Source organism: Mytilus galloprovincialis, chromosome 7, assembly GCF_965363235.1.
Source record: "Mytilus galloprovincialis chromosome 7, xbMytGall1.hap1.1, whole genome shotgun sequence".
In the NCBI taxonomy this organism is placed as follows: Eukaryota; Metazoa; Mollusca; class Bivalvia; order Mytilida; family Mytilidae; genus Mytilus; species Mytilus galloprovincialis.
The window spans coordinates 68,746,946-68,763,098 of record NC_134844.1 but is presented as its reverse complement, the minus strand read 5'-3'; the positions used below and the strand labels follow the sequence as shown (position 1 = coordinate 68,763,098).

At 33.6% G+C, this 16,153-nt stretch overlaps 1 protein-coding gene and 1 long non-coding RNA gene across 2 annotated transcripts in view; both read right to left on the bottom strand.

The window, feature by feature from the left end:
- The window catches only part of LOC143083543 (dopamine beta-hydroxylase-like), a 284,123-nt gene that overhangs the window by 104,323 nt on the left and 163,647 nt on the right, over positions 1–16,153 (bottom strand). The gene's annotated exons all lie outside the window — the stretch shown is intronic.
- Positions 13,535–15,140, bottom strand: LOC143081909 (uncharacterized). Its single transcript, XR_012980148.1, has 2 exons — positions 14,905–15,140; positions 13,535–13,590 (listed from the first exon to the last, which is right to left on the bottom strand). It is a non-coding gene; the product is annotated as an uncharacterized LOC143081909 (long non-coding RNA).

Below are 16,153 nucleotides of genomic sequence, written 5' to 3'. Positions count from 1 at the left end.
ATGCAATATACCCTCATTTTCCAGTGACAGTTCAAATTTCCCCGACCATCAACCAAGATGGCCTCTTTTGTATCAACCTACATATTGTATAAATTGTGAACTTGTTCTCGTCCTGAATATGCATGAAATATTTGCCACTGGACGTTAAGCAACCAACAATCAATCAATCACAAAACAATAGAGGGTATTTTTTTTTAGTTTGAATTTCAATTTGGTGTTACAATATTTTTTTCCATGTGTATAGATAAAATTCCGTTTGTCATTTATTTGGGGTGTATTGCCTGTTTAGTTAGCGCATCAATGTAAATATAACGGAATTTGATGAGACTTTCATCGAAGTGAGAGGATTAGCGCTATAAAACCAGGTTTAATCCACCATTTTCTACATTTGAAAATGCCTGTACCAAGTCAGGAATATGACAGTTCTTGTCTATTCGTTTTTGATGCGTTTTGTTATTTGATTTTGCCATGTGATTATGGACTTTCGGAATTTATTTTCCTCTGAGTTCAGTATTTTTGTTATTTTCCTTTTTTTTTTTCTAACACAATTGAAGCAAAGGGCTAAGTTCGCACTTGTTTTGATCATTTGTTTCTAACATACGTTTGCAAACTTTACATAAACTTCCTGTAATTCAGTGGTTGTCGTTTGTTTATATGTTACACATTTGTTTTTCGTTCATGTTTTTACATAAATAAGGCCGTTAGTTTTCTCGTTTGAATTGTTTTACATTATCTTATCGGGGCCTTTTATAGCTGACTATGCGGTATGGGCTTTGTTCATCGTTGAAGGCCGTACGGTGACCTATAGTTGTTAATGTCTGTGCCATTTTGGTCTTTTGTGGATAGTTGTCTCATTGGCAATCATACCACATCTTCTTTTTTGTATATTCGACAAACTATGCACTCGCTAAAAATGCGTCTACAGTTTGTCGTTCGTCATTTGTAAGTACAAACGCTACATTTGTTTCGAACTTCAATCTTGATTTTTAGTACAATTATAAGAAAACATTCTGCAAAAAAACATACAATGCAGTGAAATATTCGACCTAGTGCCTATCATATTGTATAAAAGTAACAGAAATATAAAAGAATACTTGCTAAATCAAGGCAATAGTTTGGAGACTAGAAAAAGACCAATGCTTTAACAGAGTAAGTAAAAAAATCCCGTACACTGTTAGTAATCATATTAATTATAGGCAACACACTTTCATACATATGATATATAAAACACTGTGTAAAGTCATGAAATTATTACTATGTTGGTTGAAGGAACCGCCTTTAATTATAATCCGTAAAGAGTCTGTTTACCAACAACATGTGCATGCAGTATTGAAAGTTCAAAGAGGGTCAGTAAACACTGATTAAACGATGTACTTGTTTCTATTTTTGTAGAGTTTAGAAAACCATAACAAACGCCACACAACGTTTACATAATTTAAGTTAGACAGAAATGCACTCTTGGAATACAAATTTCAAACCGCATATGTATATTTGTCTCACAACGGGAGCATTTCACCCTAACCAAAATTTTGTAAACGTTGTATGCCGTTTGCTATCGTTTGCCAAACGCTACAAAAGTAGAAACAAATAAAGCGCCGTTTAATTGGTGTTAATACTGACCCTGTTTGAACTTTCAATAATGCATGCACATGTTGTTGTTAAACATACTCATTTCAAAAGCTTACACGAATACATCGTTGAATCAGGCTGAAGTTAGAAACAAATATAACGTTTGTACTAAACGACGAACGACACACTGTAGACGCATTTTTAGCGAGTGCATAGTTTGTCAACGTTTATGTAAAGTTTGCAAACGTATGTTAGAAACAAATGATCAAAACATGTGTGCGCATAGCCGTTTGTATCGTTTGTGTTAGAAAGAAATGCACTCGATATTTACATTCATATTAACATTCTTAAACTTTTCAAGATTTTAAAGACACGTTAATCATAGACTTTTCACACTTCGAACATTTGATTGAAAAAACAAGTTGTCAATATTATATTCTTAATGACTTTTGATGATATTGATACAATGATTTATCAACCCAGAGATATGATATTCAATGAGGGGCTAATAATCATTGTCTTAATTAAAAACAAAAGTCAACAATTCTTTTATTAAATGACTTCTTATCTTTCCCTTATTTTACTAGTACATTTGTACTTGCTTAAGATACTTTTCAAACTGTTACCTTTTTATATACAAAATATATCATCTTGTTTTTGCAGTAGCTATTTTTCATTAGTTGAAATATTTAATAAATTTTACATAAACATCACTGGGGGAAAGCGGCTGTTCGTTTCTTCCGTTACAGACGGCACAATATGGCAGATGACCGTACCGATTAGATTCTATATTTTTCAAAAGCATTACAGGTAGAGAAAATTGGTAATTGTATGTATAATATGTAGGACAACACAAATGTCAAGCCTTCTGGGGATAGAATACCGAAAAACTGGTTTTATACGAAGTTCAAAAAAATAAGAAGCCATACGTGTTTTTAAGAATGAAAATTATAAAGTTGTTCGTAACGATTTTTTTGGGCCGTGCGTAACTTACTTATGATATTTTCGATTTGAAAACTGTATAATACTATATATATAAAAGATGATATGGGATGATTGCCAATTAGACAACTCTCCACAACTATTCAACGGTCTTCAATAATGAGAAAAGCATATATTGCATACTCAGTACTGAAGTCCTGAATATCGGATGATCACAATATTTATGAAGGCATTCGAATTTTCTCTCATGCAGAGTTAACGTTCCTTAAGATTACTAAAAGTTCTTGAGATATTCTTCCACATGCGTGTGCATAGATATTAATGTTTTTTTCTTACTTTTATGGAGGTATGTGAAGTTAGCAGCCGGTTCGTTATTTGATATTCGATATTCAATATCCAACCGGCTGCTAGCAGTCGGTTGGATATTCAAAATTAAGTTGAAATCATAAAAAAATACTTTAAATAACAATAAAAATAACATTAAAAGCATGATTTTCATAGTTAAGTGCCAGTCTTTGTAAGAATCAGGCAATTAAGAAAAATTTCAAAACATGGCCGAAAAAAACCCACTAACCTAACCGTCCTATTTTGAAGTTATTCTCATCCTGAGTTAGAAATGGTAGGTCTTTTGTTTCTGGGTGTCTGGTAATTCGAGAAATCTCCAGATAACTTTTGGTTAGAATGATAGCAAATTACGGAGTTAGCTCCCCTTAATTTTTATTTTCTAGTGCATTTCAATCAAATTATATCTTGAATTACCAGAACAAGAAAAGGAAACGAATGTTATATTCGTGCACCATTATACAATTTGAACATAAATTAATGTCAACTTGAGTGGGTTTTTGTTTGTCATGTTTTCACCACTGCCTGATTCTTAGGCAGAATGGCACTTAAGAAGACTGATAAGATACGTAGAAAATTGTTTCATGACCTCTTCAAGCTGTCGTAAGTTCTCGTTATTCTCGAATATAAACTCTTTTCTAACTTACATTTGCCTTTATTTAATATAGTTTGTTGTCAATAAAAAAACTTTAAAGATGTACCTATATACATGATATTTCTTAAAACAAAAAGAAAAAAACGATAACTTTAGAAAACATTTAGGAATATATAAATAGAAATATTTATGGAAAGCCAAAAAAGAAATATATAGTGAAAACCTACCTGAGACCGCTTAAATGAAGGTGAGACCCCCTGGTCTTTCAATGTCCATAAAATTTAATTGAATCACAGACTCTGTATATATAAAGGTTGTATTAGAAGGATTTCCCAGAATAATGTCAGATTCGATATCTATGGAGGGCTTATATTGTCACTTTTCAGCTAAAAATTATCAAAATTGTAGGACAAAGGGCATAGGGGAATAGTGAGAGCCCCTGATCTCTCAATCTTCCTAATATTAGGCAGACAGTTAGTGAATAGGTAGATACAAACGAGACTAAAGGGAATTTGGGTGCACTTCGGTTGCAGCCGGTTGGATATTGAATATCGAATATCGAATAACGAACCGGCTGCTAACTTCACATCCATCTTTTATGGATATATATATATATATATAACAAAACATTTTGATATTATTAATTTGTCTTCTTTAAAAAGTATTTGATGAGTATTCATTGAAAAAATGAATTTATAACAAGCGATACGGAATTTTATTTTGCACTCGATGATCTCTGCGTATTCATCAAGTTTATAGATCGGTTAATGTAAAAACCTCCCAAAAATACGTAATTGAAATCTAGGCGATAGAAATACACCAGAATGCCCTCACGATCAACCGCTGTAAAAATCAGTTGAAAAAGGCATAATTCATCAGATGGATAAAAATTCAATTAATACAAATACAATCGAGACACTTTCCTATTTTTTTAAGTTGCCTTTCCATTGTCTAGCAACTCCTCTAAGTTGTTTTTACTTATCTTGGCAGTAGAATTAATCTTCTATATTAATTTTTCAAAATCTTTCTGAAGATAAATGAACCGAAGATGTGTCCTAGACTGAATGTCAGATTTAATGCTTAAGGGTTTTTCTCTATAAAAGATTATGAAGTCTTAGATGCAAGATTGTTTTTTTGCGTTAACGTTGTTATTGGATTTAAATTAGACAGTAGCTGCGAGTACTCTCAGATTTGTACTTAGTGTATGTTTGATCTTGGGATGTACAAGTACCCGGCCATGTTCACTCATATCGGAGAATACTCGCAGGTACTGATATCTAGTTCAATGCCACAATTTAAAAGAAACATCATGCATCTAAGACTTAATATATGCATGGTCCATATATTACTACGTTTCTTTTTTGATGTTCTTCGACAAAAGAAACGTAACGTTTATTAATACAAAAACAAACCTGCTGTTTTCATGCAATGGCAACTTCCAGGTAAAAATGAAGATTTTTCTGTATACGAATGTTTCAAACAAGTGCAATATTTAAAAGAGTTAAAAGCAAAAGATGCAGGATTATCCATGATTTATTTCTTAACGAAAAGTCATTAAACGAATCAATGGCGATTCTGTGTCTTTTGCATCTTATTTTAATTTATTTAACTTTATCTAAAATCAAACTACATATATTTGAAAACAAATGGTTTTACATGACATATAAAGCGTTAAATAAAAAAAGTGAAGGCTTTTCTACATATATTTCTGGTTGTCGACAAACAATAATTAAGTAGTGTTTTCTTATATGTATTTAAGGAATGACCGTAATTTAACATTGTGTCTGTCGATGAAGAAATACATGTACCATAAAAAAATCTGGTGCACACTGAATAGAGCGCGTAGCGGGTTATTTACCGTGTGCACCTCATTTTTTATGTTATTTCGAATAGACTGACAAAATATAACAGTTAGTTCTTATAATTTAATTCTAAATTCCATTTTAAACCGGCATAAATCATGAAAAAAACGTTGATAACGTCATGGTCACATGACAAAATTGTGTATATGATATGATAAATAACCACTTCAGCAAAGCAGTAGACGTGTTACATCCAAAATTAAATTATATATAAACGTTACCAACGGTAGTGTCGTCAAGGACATTGTTTTCGCAAATTTTTAGTTCTTCCCTCGTCGGGATTCGAACCCATGCTACTGAGATATCGTGATACCAAATCGCCTGCACTATAGCCGTTCCTCTAGACCACACGACCACCTAGGCTTCATAAAAAGGAAGCTTTCTGTGGCCTGGTGTTACCTTTCAACGTCAGTTTTAATCTAGCGTCGTACTACAGTGCATGATATATAAGGTATGAAGATGTTATTCTTACAGATTAACTAAATTATCTATAGTAAAGGATCCTACAAATTAATGTAAGATACAGTCACAGAAAATAATTATATCTATAAGTACGTCTGAGCCAGTGACAACTCTACAACAGACTTATCCATCGGATCACCAGCAATGATGGTGATACATGGCTGTGTACATTATGTATATACAACTCGAATAAACATCAGCCCAACAATGTTAGATCTGTTATATATCTGCCTGATCTGTCAATGCTATTTTTTTATTTAGTAAAATGTCTTTTTGGTTCTCGTCAATTAACATAAATTTAAATACAATGTTTCGATGTGTACAATTTCATTTTTTCCTGTTCTCAAAATACATCTACTTTATGTGATTAGTTTTGTTCTTTGAACGTTACGAAAAGCCGTTCTATATCTATAATTCAAGTTACGAACGTCTACTTTCAAATAACGTACGGCTTCTTGTTTTTTAACGTCGTATAAAACAAATTTTTTTCGGTAGTCTATCTTCAGAAGGCTTGGTATTCGTGTTGTCCTGTATATTATACACACAATTACCAATTATCTCTGCCAATATTGCTTTTATTAAAAAGTATTAAGGAAATATGAAATCTAACCGATACGTTCATCTGACATATCGGACCGGCAGTAACAGAAGTTACAAACGAACAACCGCTTTACCCCCAGTACTAGTACAGAAATAACACTATTGTCGGATTTGACAATTTCCATATAACGACAATAATTTCCAAATATTTAATAGTATTGGACAGATTGATTATCAATAGTAAGAAGACAAAATATTAATAATTTTTATGATTTGAGAAAGCCGGAGTGATCGGAGAGAACCACCCACCTTCGGTAGTATAATTGACCATCCTAGTAAATCAAGTTAAAAGTTGAGCGCACCTGCTACATACAGGATTTAAATTCACAACCTCAGCGTTGACAGGCAAATGAAACAGTTCGAATACTCGGCCACCGAGACTCCCAATGTATAATTCATGAACAAATATATTTGGTATGAACATATATTTCATTTTTTAGTAATCCATATTTGTTTTTATGAACAAAAATTCTATGTTTAAGAAAATACATCTTTTGTCAACGTGAGACGCGCCATATGCATTCTAGCGACAAATCGTTGCATGTATTTCATCAATATTGTTTTATATTAATTTGTAAGCCCCTGTAACATCAGAAGATATGGACTTGACTGCATTGGTGCGTGTGTTACGAAATACTGTTTTAGTGGAACCATTGTCTGGCTTTCGTTACTATCCCCCACACTATGACACAAGTTTCGGAGCTGATGTTGTTCGAATATACATGTCTAGGATGATATTAAGTCATACAGATTTCGGTAAACTAAAAGAAGAGGAGTGTGAAAACATGTCACGTATGTTGATAGAGGTAAGATATTTTCCAATTGTCAACTCTTTACAAACAATTATATACTCAGGTCTAAAACTATTTATTGAATTGTATAATTTGTCCACTAGTGTGAAATGTAGCCCTGTAAAGAATGTATGTACGGGTTTGGTGACGTTATGTGATATATGCTTCACGGATGACCACCAGTTGTCGTTCCTTCAATCCTGTCCACTTTTCCTGGATTGTGACATAATTAAATCAGACTTGTCATCAGATTTGTATTGATCATTTATTTATAATTACCAACATTGCGGGTTTCACTCGCGGAGAAGGATTTGGTTACCCTTCCGAAGCACATGTGATTTCTAGAAGTGTTTTGTTTGGTTCGCGTAACTCAATCTTTAATTTTCTAAGTAACATTTGACACGTTTAGTAGACTCATATGTCTTTCGTATTATTTATTTTTTCTGACATGGCATTGTCAAATTAATATCTATCCAGGTCCGTGTATATTTGCGTCCATTTGTTTTTCATTTTGAAACATCAAAAACAAAAAACAAAAAACGAGAGTGTTTTCATTTTTCGTTTTTGATTTCTTGAAAACCAAAATGAAAAACGAGAGTGTTTTCATTTTTCGTTTTTGATTTCTCGAAAACCAAAATGAAAAACAAAAGTCTTTCCGTTTTTAGTTTTTGATTCTACTGAAGAAGAGTTTGGTATGTAATTTTAATTATTTCTCGATTTATAACGTTAAATGTTTTCCTTTCTTGTTTTACAGGGGTTTTTTTTATCTTTATTATCTTGTTTCACAGTCATTAATAGTAAATATTGCCGATGTAACCACCCGGAGTTCTTTCAACATAATGTATACAAAATAGATCGCATGAACTACGGTGATAATGTAATCAAAGACTTTCAAATTACCTTGTTAATATCTTTGATAAGGAATACATTATTATATTTAAATATTGAACGAATCACAAATTTAAATTGTACAATATTATATTATATAAAGATGGTACAAATAAATAGATTGATGACAACATCACACAAACAAGGGAAGTAACTACTTTTAAAACTGACAAGAAAACTAGCCCGGTCTTTAAAGTATACATGCACAGCGGTTGTCAGATCAATATTATTTTAATCGAAGAAAATATCGACAAATGCAAAAGTATTAATCAATCTAAACAATAATGGTGCGTGATCTTTTAAGTTTGTAGAGGTTGATCTAATATGATAAGATATATAACCGTAACCTGGTAACTAGTCTCTAGTACAAATAAAGCAAACTATATATTTGGCGAGGGTAGGGCTCAAGGACCCCAGAACTGGAAAAAATGACGCAAAATATTGCATTCTAAACGTTTCTTTCGGACCCTTTCTTATTCTAAAGCGCAAGTTTTGTTTTATTTATTTTATTATTCTAGTCTCGGAGCAAAGTATTGACAGGTGTGATTTCCGAGTATTATAACTTAATACTGATATTCGTCATACAATGCAATGCTCCTAATTGTACTAACTCACCGAATATCTTCTACTATAGCTCTTGTTAAGTCTTAGTACTTGTACTATACTCCCGCCAATACGCCAACTCTTGTTACCTGGTAACTGTCCGAGATCTTATCCTGAGTTAGGTAGTTATCAATGGATCATCCCGGGAACCGGACTACGCGGTATATCTAACTACCGTACTGTCTACATAGTAATGTCACGTCCATTATACTATATTACACAACACTCCCCTCAACTTTGAAAGGAGTGAGTTTACTTCCTATTTGAATATTCACTATATTCCTTTAGTCCACCCCGTCTGGTCGCAACACAGGAATAAAAAAAAATTAATCTCCAACTTTCATGAATGTATATTTTCCAATGTTCATCAACATATTAACAACACACCTATATATATATATATATATATTCAAAATTCACAATTTCTCCGTTGTCGCTTTGCGGATTCACTTTATAACTAACATATCATTCCTTCACACTGTATCATAAACAGTCCATCATCTGGTTTTCTGCACAAACAGTACAAGTCTGGGTAAGTCGCCTTAGTCACATCTTCACCGTCCTGTAACCGGTGCTGGCACTGTTTTAACCAGGGTGGTACTTCTCTGTCTTTACATGGCTTTAAACGGTTATGATTTATTGTCAGTACAGATTTTTGTAGTTTTATCTTGTAAACATACGAAGATAATTTTGCACATACAAGTCCTGGACCTTTCCAAGGTGGGTCCAATTTCTTCGCTCTACCTTTAATTTTTGCTGTGTCTAAAACATAAACTAAATCTCCTATTTTGTATTCTCTTTCTAGAATACGTACATCATAATCACGTTTCATGGTATTCTGAGTAGTTTTTAGCGTATTGCGCGCTATTTCGTGTGCAGATGTTATGGCAACTCGGAGTCCTATCACATACTCATCTTGTGACTCATCTGTTTTAGCACCAGGTACACTGTACAATAAATCAACAGGCTGGTTAACCTCTCTCCCAAGCATCAGCATGTTTGGCGTAAAACCAGTACTCCTGTTTACTGACGATCGAACAGCTCCTGCCAACTGTGCCAAATGTTCATCCCAATTGTCTTGTTGTTTAGACACGAAGCAACGGACTGCGTCCATTAAGGTTCTGTTGCAACGTTCTGCTTGTCCGTTTGATGATGGTCTGTACGGAGTAGTTCTCGTTTTGTGCATTTGCAAGATTTCACAGATGGATTTGAAAAGCTTGCTTTCAAAATTGCGTCCTTGGTCTGTAAAAATCTGAAATGGGAATCCAAAACGAGAGAAAAACTCGTTCACTGCAGCTCTTGCCGTATGCTCTGCGGTTTGTGCTGGTAACGGAATGCATTCCATCCATTTGGAAAACTGGTCAACCATAACACTACAAACTCCTCAGAGTCTGAATTGACCAGTTTTTGTGCTCGACCAGTAAAATCGAGCACACATTTTACTCGACTAGTCTCGACAGTACTTAACTGTACTTAAGTGTTCTCTACTAGGTCTCGACTTTACTTAATTAGTCGGATTCAGTACTTGATGATCTTTATGTAGTCTGAAATGGTCTTGACCAAGACTCGACCTGTCTCGACCTGTCTTGACTAGTCTCAACCTATCTCGACTAGTCTTGACTCAGTCTCAACCAGTCTTGACCTGTCTCGACTAGTCTTGACCTTCAAATTTAGTTTTGACTGGTGTAAATCAGCCCATCTAACTGAATTAAATATTTATCTTACAAAATTCAAACTTATTAGGTAGTTTGATTTACTGCTGTGAAATGAAAGAATTTAATTTTACAATATGTAAAAAAAAAATTATTATATAAAAATTCAGATAGGCATCTTTAATTTTTTTTATAACTTTTTCAAATCAACTTGGATTTTCATCAAACTATGCAGATATCTTAGATATATATCAAGCTTACTGAATCTCATTTCATTTAGTTTTTTGTTGTATTGCTGTAAAATTTAAGAATTAAAGTAATTTTGGTAAAAAAAAGGCTAGGATTTGCAATTCGGACAAAATAGAGATAGTACACTTTAATTTTTTTAATAACTTTTTCAAATCAACTTGGATTTTAATCAAACTATGCAGCTATCTTACATATATATCAAGCTTACTGAATCCCATTTCATTTAGTTTTTTGTTGTATTGCTGTAAAATTTAAGAATTAAAGTAATCTTGGTATAAAAGCTAGGATTTGCAATTCGGACAAAATAGAGATAGTACACTTTAATTTTTTTAATAACTTTTTCAAATCAACTTGGATTTTCATCAAACTATGCAGCTATCTTACATATATATCAAGCTTACTGAATCCCATTTCATTTAGTTTTTTGTTGTATTGCTGTAAAATTTAAGAATTAAAGTAATCTTGATATAAAAAGCTAGGATTTGCACTCATGAACTGCACTTGCAACGTCTCAGGCAAGTCTTGAAAATTAAACCTTTTCTCAAGTTTGTGAATTACATCAAAATAATCCACACCCTGGTCCCTGTCGATTAAATTTTCATAGCAATCACCTGCTTTGCCACGTAAACACCAACACAATTGGTCTTTTCGTTCCGTAGTAGTCCACGATAAACGATCAGCATACCTCTGAAACTTTGTGTAAAAAGTTTCCCAACTTGAGGAACCATCATACTTCAGTCTTGGTATTTCTAGGTTCTTTGACTTTGGTCTAGCTGGAGGCATTAATTGCGGTGACTCATGATAAATTGAAAATGGTCTAGGCGTATACATATTTCTGTTCATTGTAAAAGAGTATGCTGGGTTTTGGTGTTCTCAAGGAATATACTGGTTCCCTAAAAATTTCTGGTGAAGGTATTCTGCGTTGAATTTCAGGTAAAGGTATTCTGCGTCTGATTTCTGGTGAAGGTATACGTATTCTGTGTTGAATTTCAGGTGACGGTATCCTACGAGGAATTATAGTTGATGGTGTATGGGATTCTAACCGTTGATGACGTCTTGGGACTGGAACAGGCCTTTCTGTTCTAGGTTTGTGTTCATTGGGTCCTTGGTGCCTTTCCACCTGTGATGTCTGCTGATGTGGATTATGGTCTCGTGAATAATCACGTTTTTCAATGTTTACGTTGAGACCTTGCTGCCATCCCAACTGTGATGTCTTCTGATTTGGATTATGGTTACGTGAATAATCACGGTTTTCAATATTTTCATTGGGACCTTGCTGCCATCCCAACTGTGGGTTCTGATGCTGGGTAGCTTGGTGACGTGAATAATCACGACTGTCAATATTTTCCTCAACATTTAATCTGATACTTGGTTTCGTGTACCCTAATTTATCTGTTCTATGGATGTTTTCTGGCTTAGATTGTCTATCACTAGCAAAATCTTGAACTTTATCTTGATCGTCACACTCAGTTTGAAATAACGACTTCTTTTCATCTGGTCTGGAGGTTTTTGATGAGTACCGATGGTCTCCATGCTGCATTGTATAATCTAAAATTTTGCTCATTGCTGAACTGGGACGTGATAAATCACGCTTGACTTCCTCATTCTCAGGTTTAAGCAAATATTCATCAGAAGGTGTGTCTGAATCTGAAAAGTCATGAGTTTCTGCATCTTGTTTAGCATGTCCTGAATGAAATGCAGTTGTTTTCACCTCACCCATGTCAACATAATCTGGTAACTCATAACTGAATTGTGGCTGCGAAGTGTACTCAGGTTGCTGAATAACCGGTGAAAAATCTATCAAATCTATCAATGCTTCAGTAATTTTTAGTCTTGGTATTTCCATAAGATGCTCAGGCTAAATATTACCAAGTGTTTCTCTCATAGACATAATCTTGTCAGCTACAACATTTCCCACACCAGGCAACAACCTTAATTCTTCATAAGAACAGCTGTTGATTTTAATGCATTGCTGCTGAAAAGCTAATGTTGCCATAATGTTATATTAACACAAATACAATTTAATTAAATCACTGGTTGCTGAACCAGAAAAAAAAATTCCATGTGTATGTGCTATGTGGCTATCCACACAAAAAACGGATATTTTTTCGGAAAATTCCTAAATTTATCTGTTGCCGGGTAATTTCGCCATTTTCTGGGCAAAGTTGACAATTTTATCAAACGTGTAACAATTATGCAACGAAAAGTCCAGAAGTCATTGGAAGTCGCTTAATGTCTAGACATGGTATGGTATTTCCTATCTGCCATGGTATTTGCTAGCGAGCATCCCGTCACATGGAATTCCCTTATGACAATTACATAGCGGGAGAGAAAAGAAAATCTTAATATATAGAAAATTTGTGATAATACCATTTCTTTCATCCAATAAAAGTACAGCATTATTACATAATGTGGAATTATTTCGTAAATCAGGGAATCTATCAAAACCTATATGAATATTTATGCGAATCAAGAGACGACAGTCGCTGTTCTAGAGATCCGTATTCTTGATATTTTTAAACACAATCAATAAACAAGTATACAAACCTATCATATGTCTTTTCTAAATTTTGATCTCTATAAATTTATTTCTTGGAAATTTTACTGTTGAAAATACTGCAATTTGGATTTTCTTGCTAAAAAAATCATGAAACAGTGTTGAATATCAATCATATGGTATATTGTCAACAAAATTTTAAGATTTGATATGCAATATACGGTCGACATACTACAGAAACAGTTGCACCTGATACGGTCGACATACTACAGAAACAGTTGCACCTGATTTCACTCCCGATTTTTAGTGGAGTTCGTGTTGTTTCTTAGTTCTTATTTATTACTGTTGATGTAAATGTCCTTTGGTTTTTTAAGTCTTTGTTTACTCCTTGGTTTTGATTTTTATTGTCTTGTACAATAGATTTCAAAGAAAAAAATGCTTACCAAAAATAATGTGGATGAACAACTTTATAGTTGGTATCATTTGACAATTTGCTGCAGTTTACCACCTCTATGGATCTCTATTTTTTGTTTCCGACCTAAAAACAAAATAAATAAAATAAGTATACGTTAATATTTCACAATGCAAGATCATGATATAATTATAAAGTGTACAACTCAGAGCACTAAAGAGCTGTTTAAAGTCATTAGAAACCTCAAATTAAAAAAAGAATGCATATGCTTTTATATAACTAAATGGATAGTTTACATTATAAAACTTATGTACATATACTTTTTCCTGAAGAAAAGTTTACTTTATTTTAAGTGCTTCCTTCCAGGAAGCAATTCCCCCGACATATTTTCCGTATGCAAAGTGACCTCAGTGTGACCAATCTCGTAAAAATCCGGTGATTGCAATACGCATGGATGTAAAATAAATTTTTATCTGAATTTACATGTTAAACACGTGCTAAATTTCCATGCTTTATGTTGATTTTTTGTTGATTGTTGACAAACAGGTGACAATCGTTAAACTTCGTCTTAAAAACACGAACTTTAATTACCTGCCATATTTTCATAACAACACTGACTGATTGAAAAAAAAATTGACGATTAGACGAAATTTATGCGAAAAAAATGAAAAATTCTTGAACAGAAGACTAAGTTTATGATGTTTGTATGCATTGGTTCAAGAATTGGATGAACATTATTTTTCACCGGTCACTCGTTTCTTACGACTTTAATATGGTTTTGGTTGATCGGTGATCAAATCTACCACATTTCAAACTTTTTGGATTTTTTTTAAATCGTGCACACCTAATTTTGATGCGTTATTTTTTATTCTACTTTTTTTCTTCGAAAGTATCATTCCCGACTGAGATTTATCAAATGTTTACTTATATGAGCATCACGACGGATGTCACACATGAAGAAGGATCAGTTACCCTTCTGGAGCACAGTTCAGTTTAAAGACTCATCTAGTTAGTCATAATATATAGATATAGAAAGATGTGGTATACTCTCCATCCAAGTTACATTATATAAAAGTAAACCATTATAGGTCAAGGTACGGTCTTCAACGCGGAGCCTTGGCTCACACCGAACAGCAAGCTATAAAGGGACCCAAAAATTACCAGTGTAAAACCATTGAAACGGGAAAAAAACAACGGCCTTTATATATAAAAACGAAAACGAGAAACACTTATGAACCACATAACCAGAAGAGAACCACTGAACATAAGATTACTGACTTAGAACAGGTGCAAACAATTGCAGTGGCATTAAACGTTATAATAGTACCAAATCTTCTCCCTTTTCTGAAACAATAGTATAACATCATAAAATCACAAGATGTATTTTTTTTTTAAACATAACTGCTAAGTCAATTTTAAAGATTTGTAATACAAACTTACCTAGCCTGTGCATATGATTCATACCAAGTACAATGTAGATTGGAGATGCCACATGCAATACGGTACAATTTCCTGGGCATGCGCTCACAACTTCAAACGATTCTCTGCCGGGTGGAACTGAAAAATGTGTTACTTCCAAAGGTGAAACACCTGCATCAAACCTCCTGAGTTTTGGTGTGTAATATAAAGTCATCCCGGAACTGTCTGAATCCTTGACGACGGGTAGGATTATAGTACTGAAACTGCAGAAATGATACATGTAACATGACATGAAAATATCTGTTAAAATTTGGATTGAGTATATAAAAACTTTGCAGAAGTTCTTTTGTAGTTTGATTGGTGAAAATAAAATTAATTATACAAACTTGTTCCCTTATATCATGAAAAAATTCACTAGCAAGTGCATTGATTGTTGTGCTATTATATTTTGTCGTTACAGCTGACATGTTCTACTTATCTCTCCCACTTTTGATAGTAAAATTAGGAACCCTTGCAACAACTCTTTTAGTAGTCTGTATAGGAAATCTTAAGTCGGTTGCAAGGCTAAATTTCTGACAAGATCCAAAATACCCGTCTCATTTTCCTCAAATTTCCACGACTTTCATCCGGGTGATCTTTATTACAGGGCATACATATTGTATTTATTGTTAATCTGTTCTCATCCTGAAAGTGTATGAAATGTTTGCCAATGGACATTAAGCAAATATTTTATAACTGATACATAGAGCTACCATGACTTGTCTTAATCCTTTAATACAAATCCTCACTCCAGCTTCAGCAGGCATACACGTCTGGGGAACGCCTGCTGTGTACCCTGTAAGGATTTCTTGACAGGGAGTTGTGGGTATTCCATTACAAAGATATGCTTTGTCTGTTCTATTGAATTGCCTTCTGGGATTTGAAACAATAACCGAACATTGATTATCATTCTTTTGATTTCGGTATGATGGATTAAACCTTGAACATTGTAAGTTTTACTGTGAAGATGAAAGCACATTTCAGCGGCAAATATCACGTTTTACAAACGCCATTATTATGTGGTTAACCGAAAATGTGACATTATTTGGGATTTTAAGACACTTACTAGTACTAGGTTTCTAATGGTCCCAACCAATCTACAAAAGTCAGCAATATCTTCCAATCAGGTAGTAATAAAGCATTCAGCCCACACACTTTCCATCGCTCAACTCTAAATATCGTCTCCGAGAAGACTCTTATAAATGTGTCACAGATGGCCATTGATAAGTTT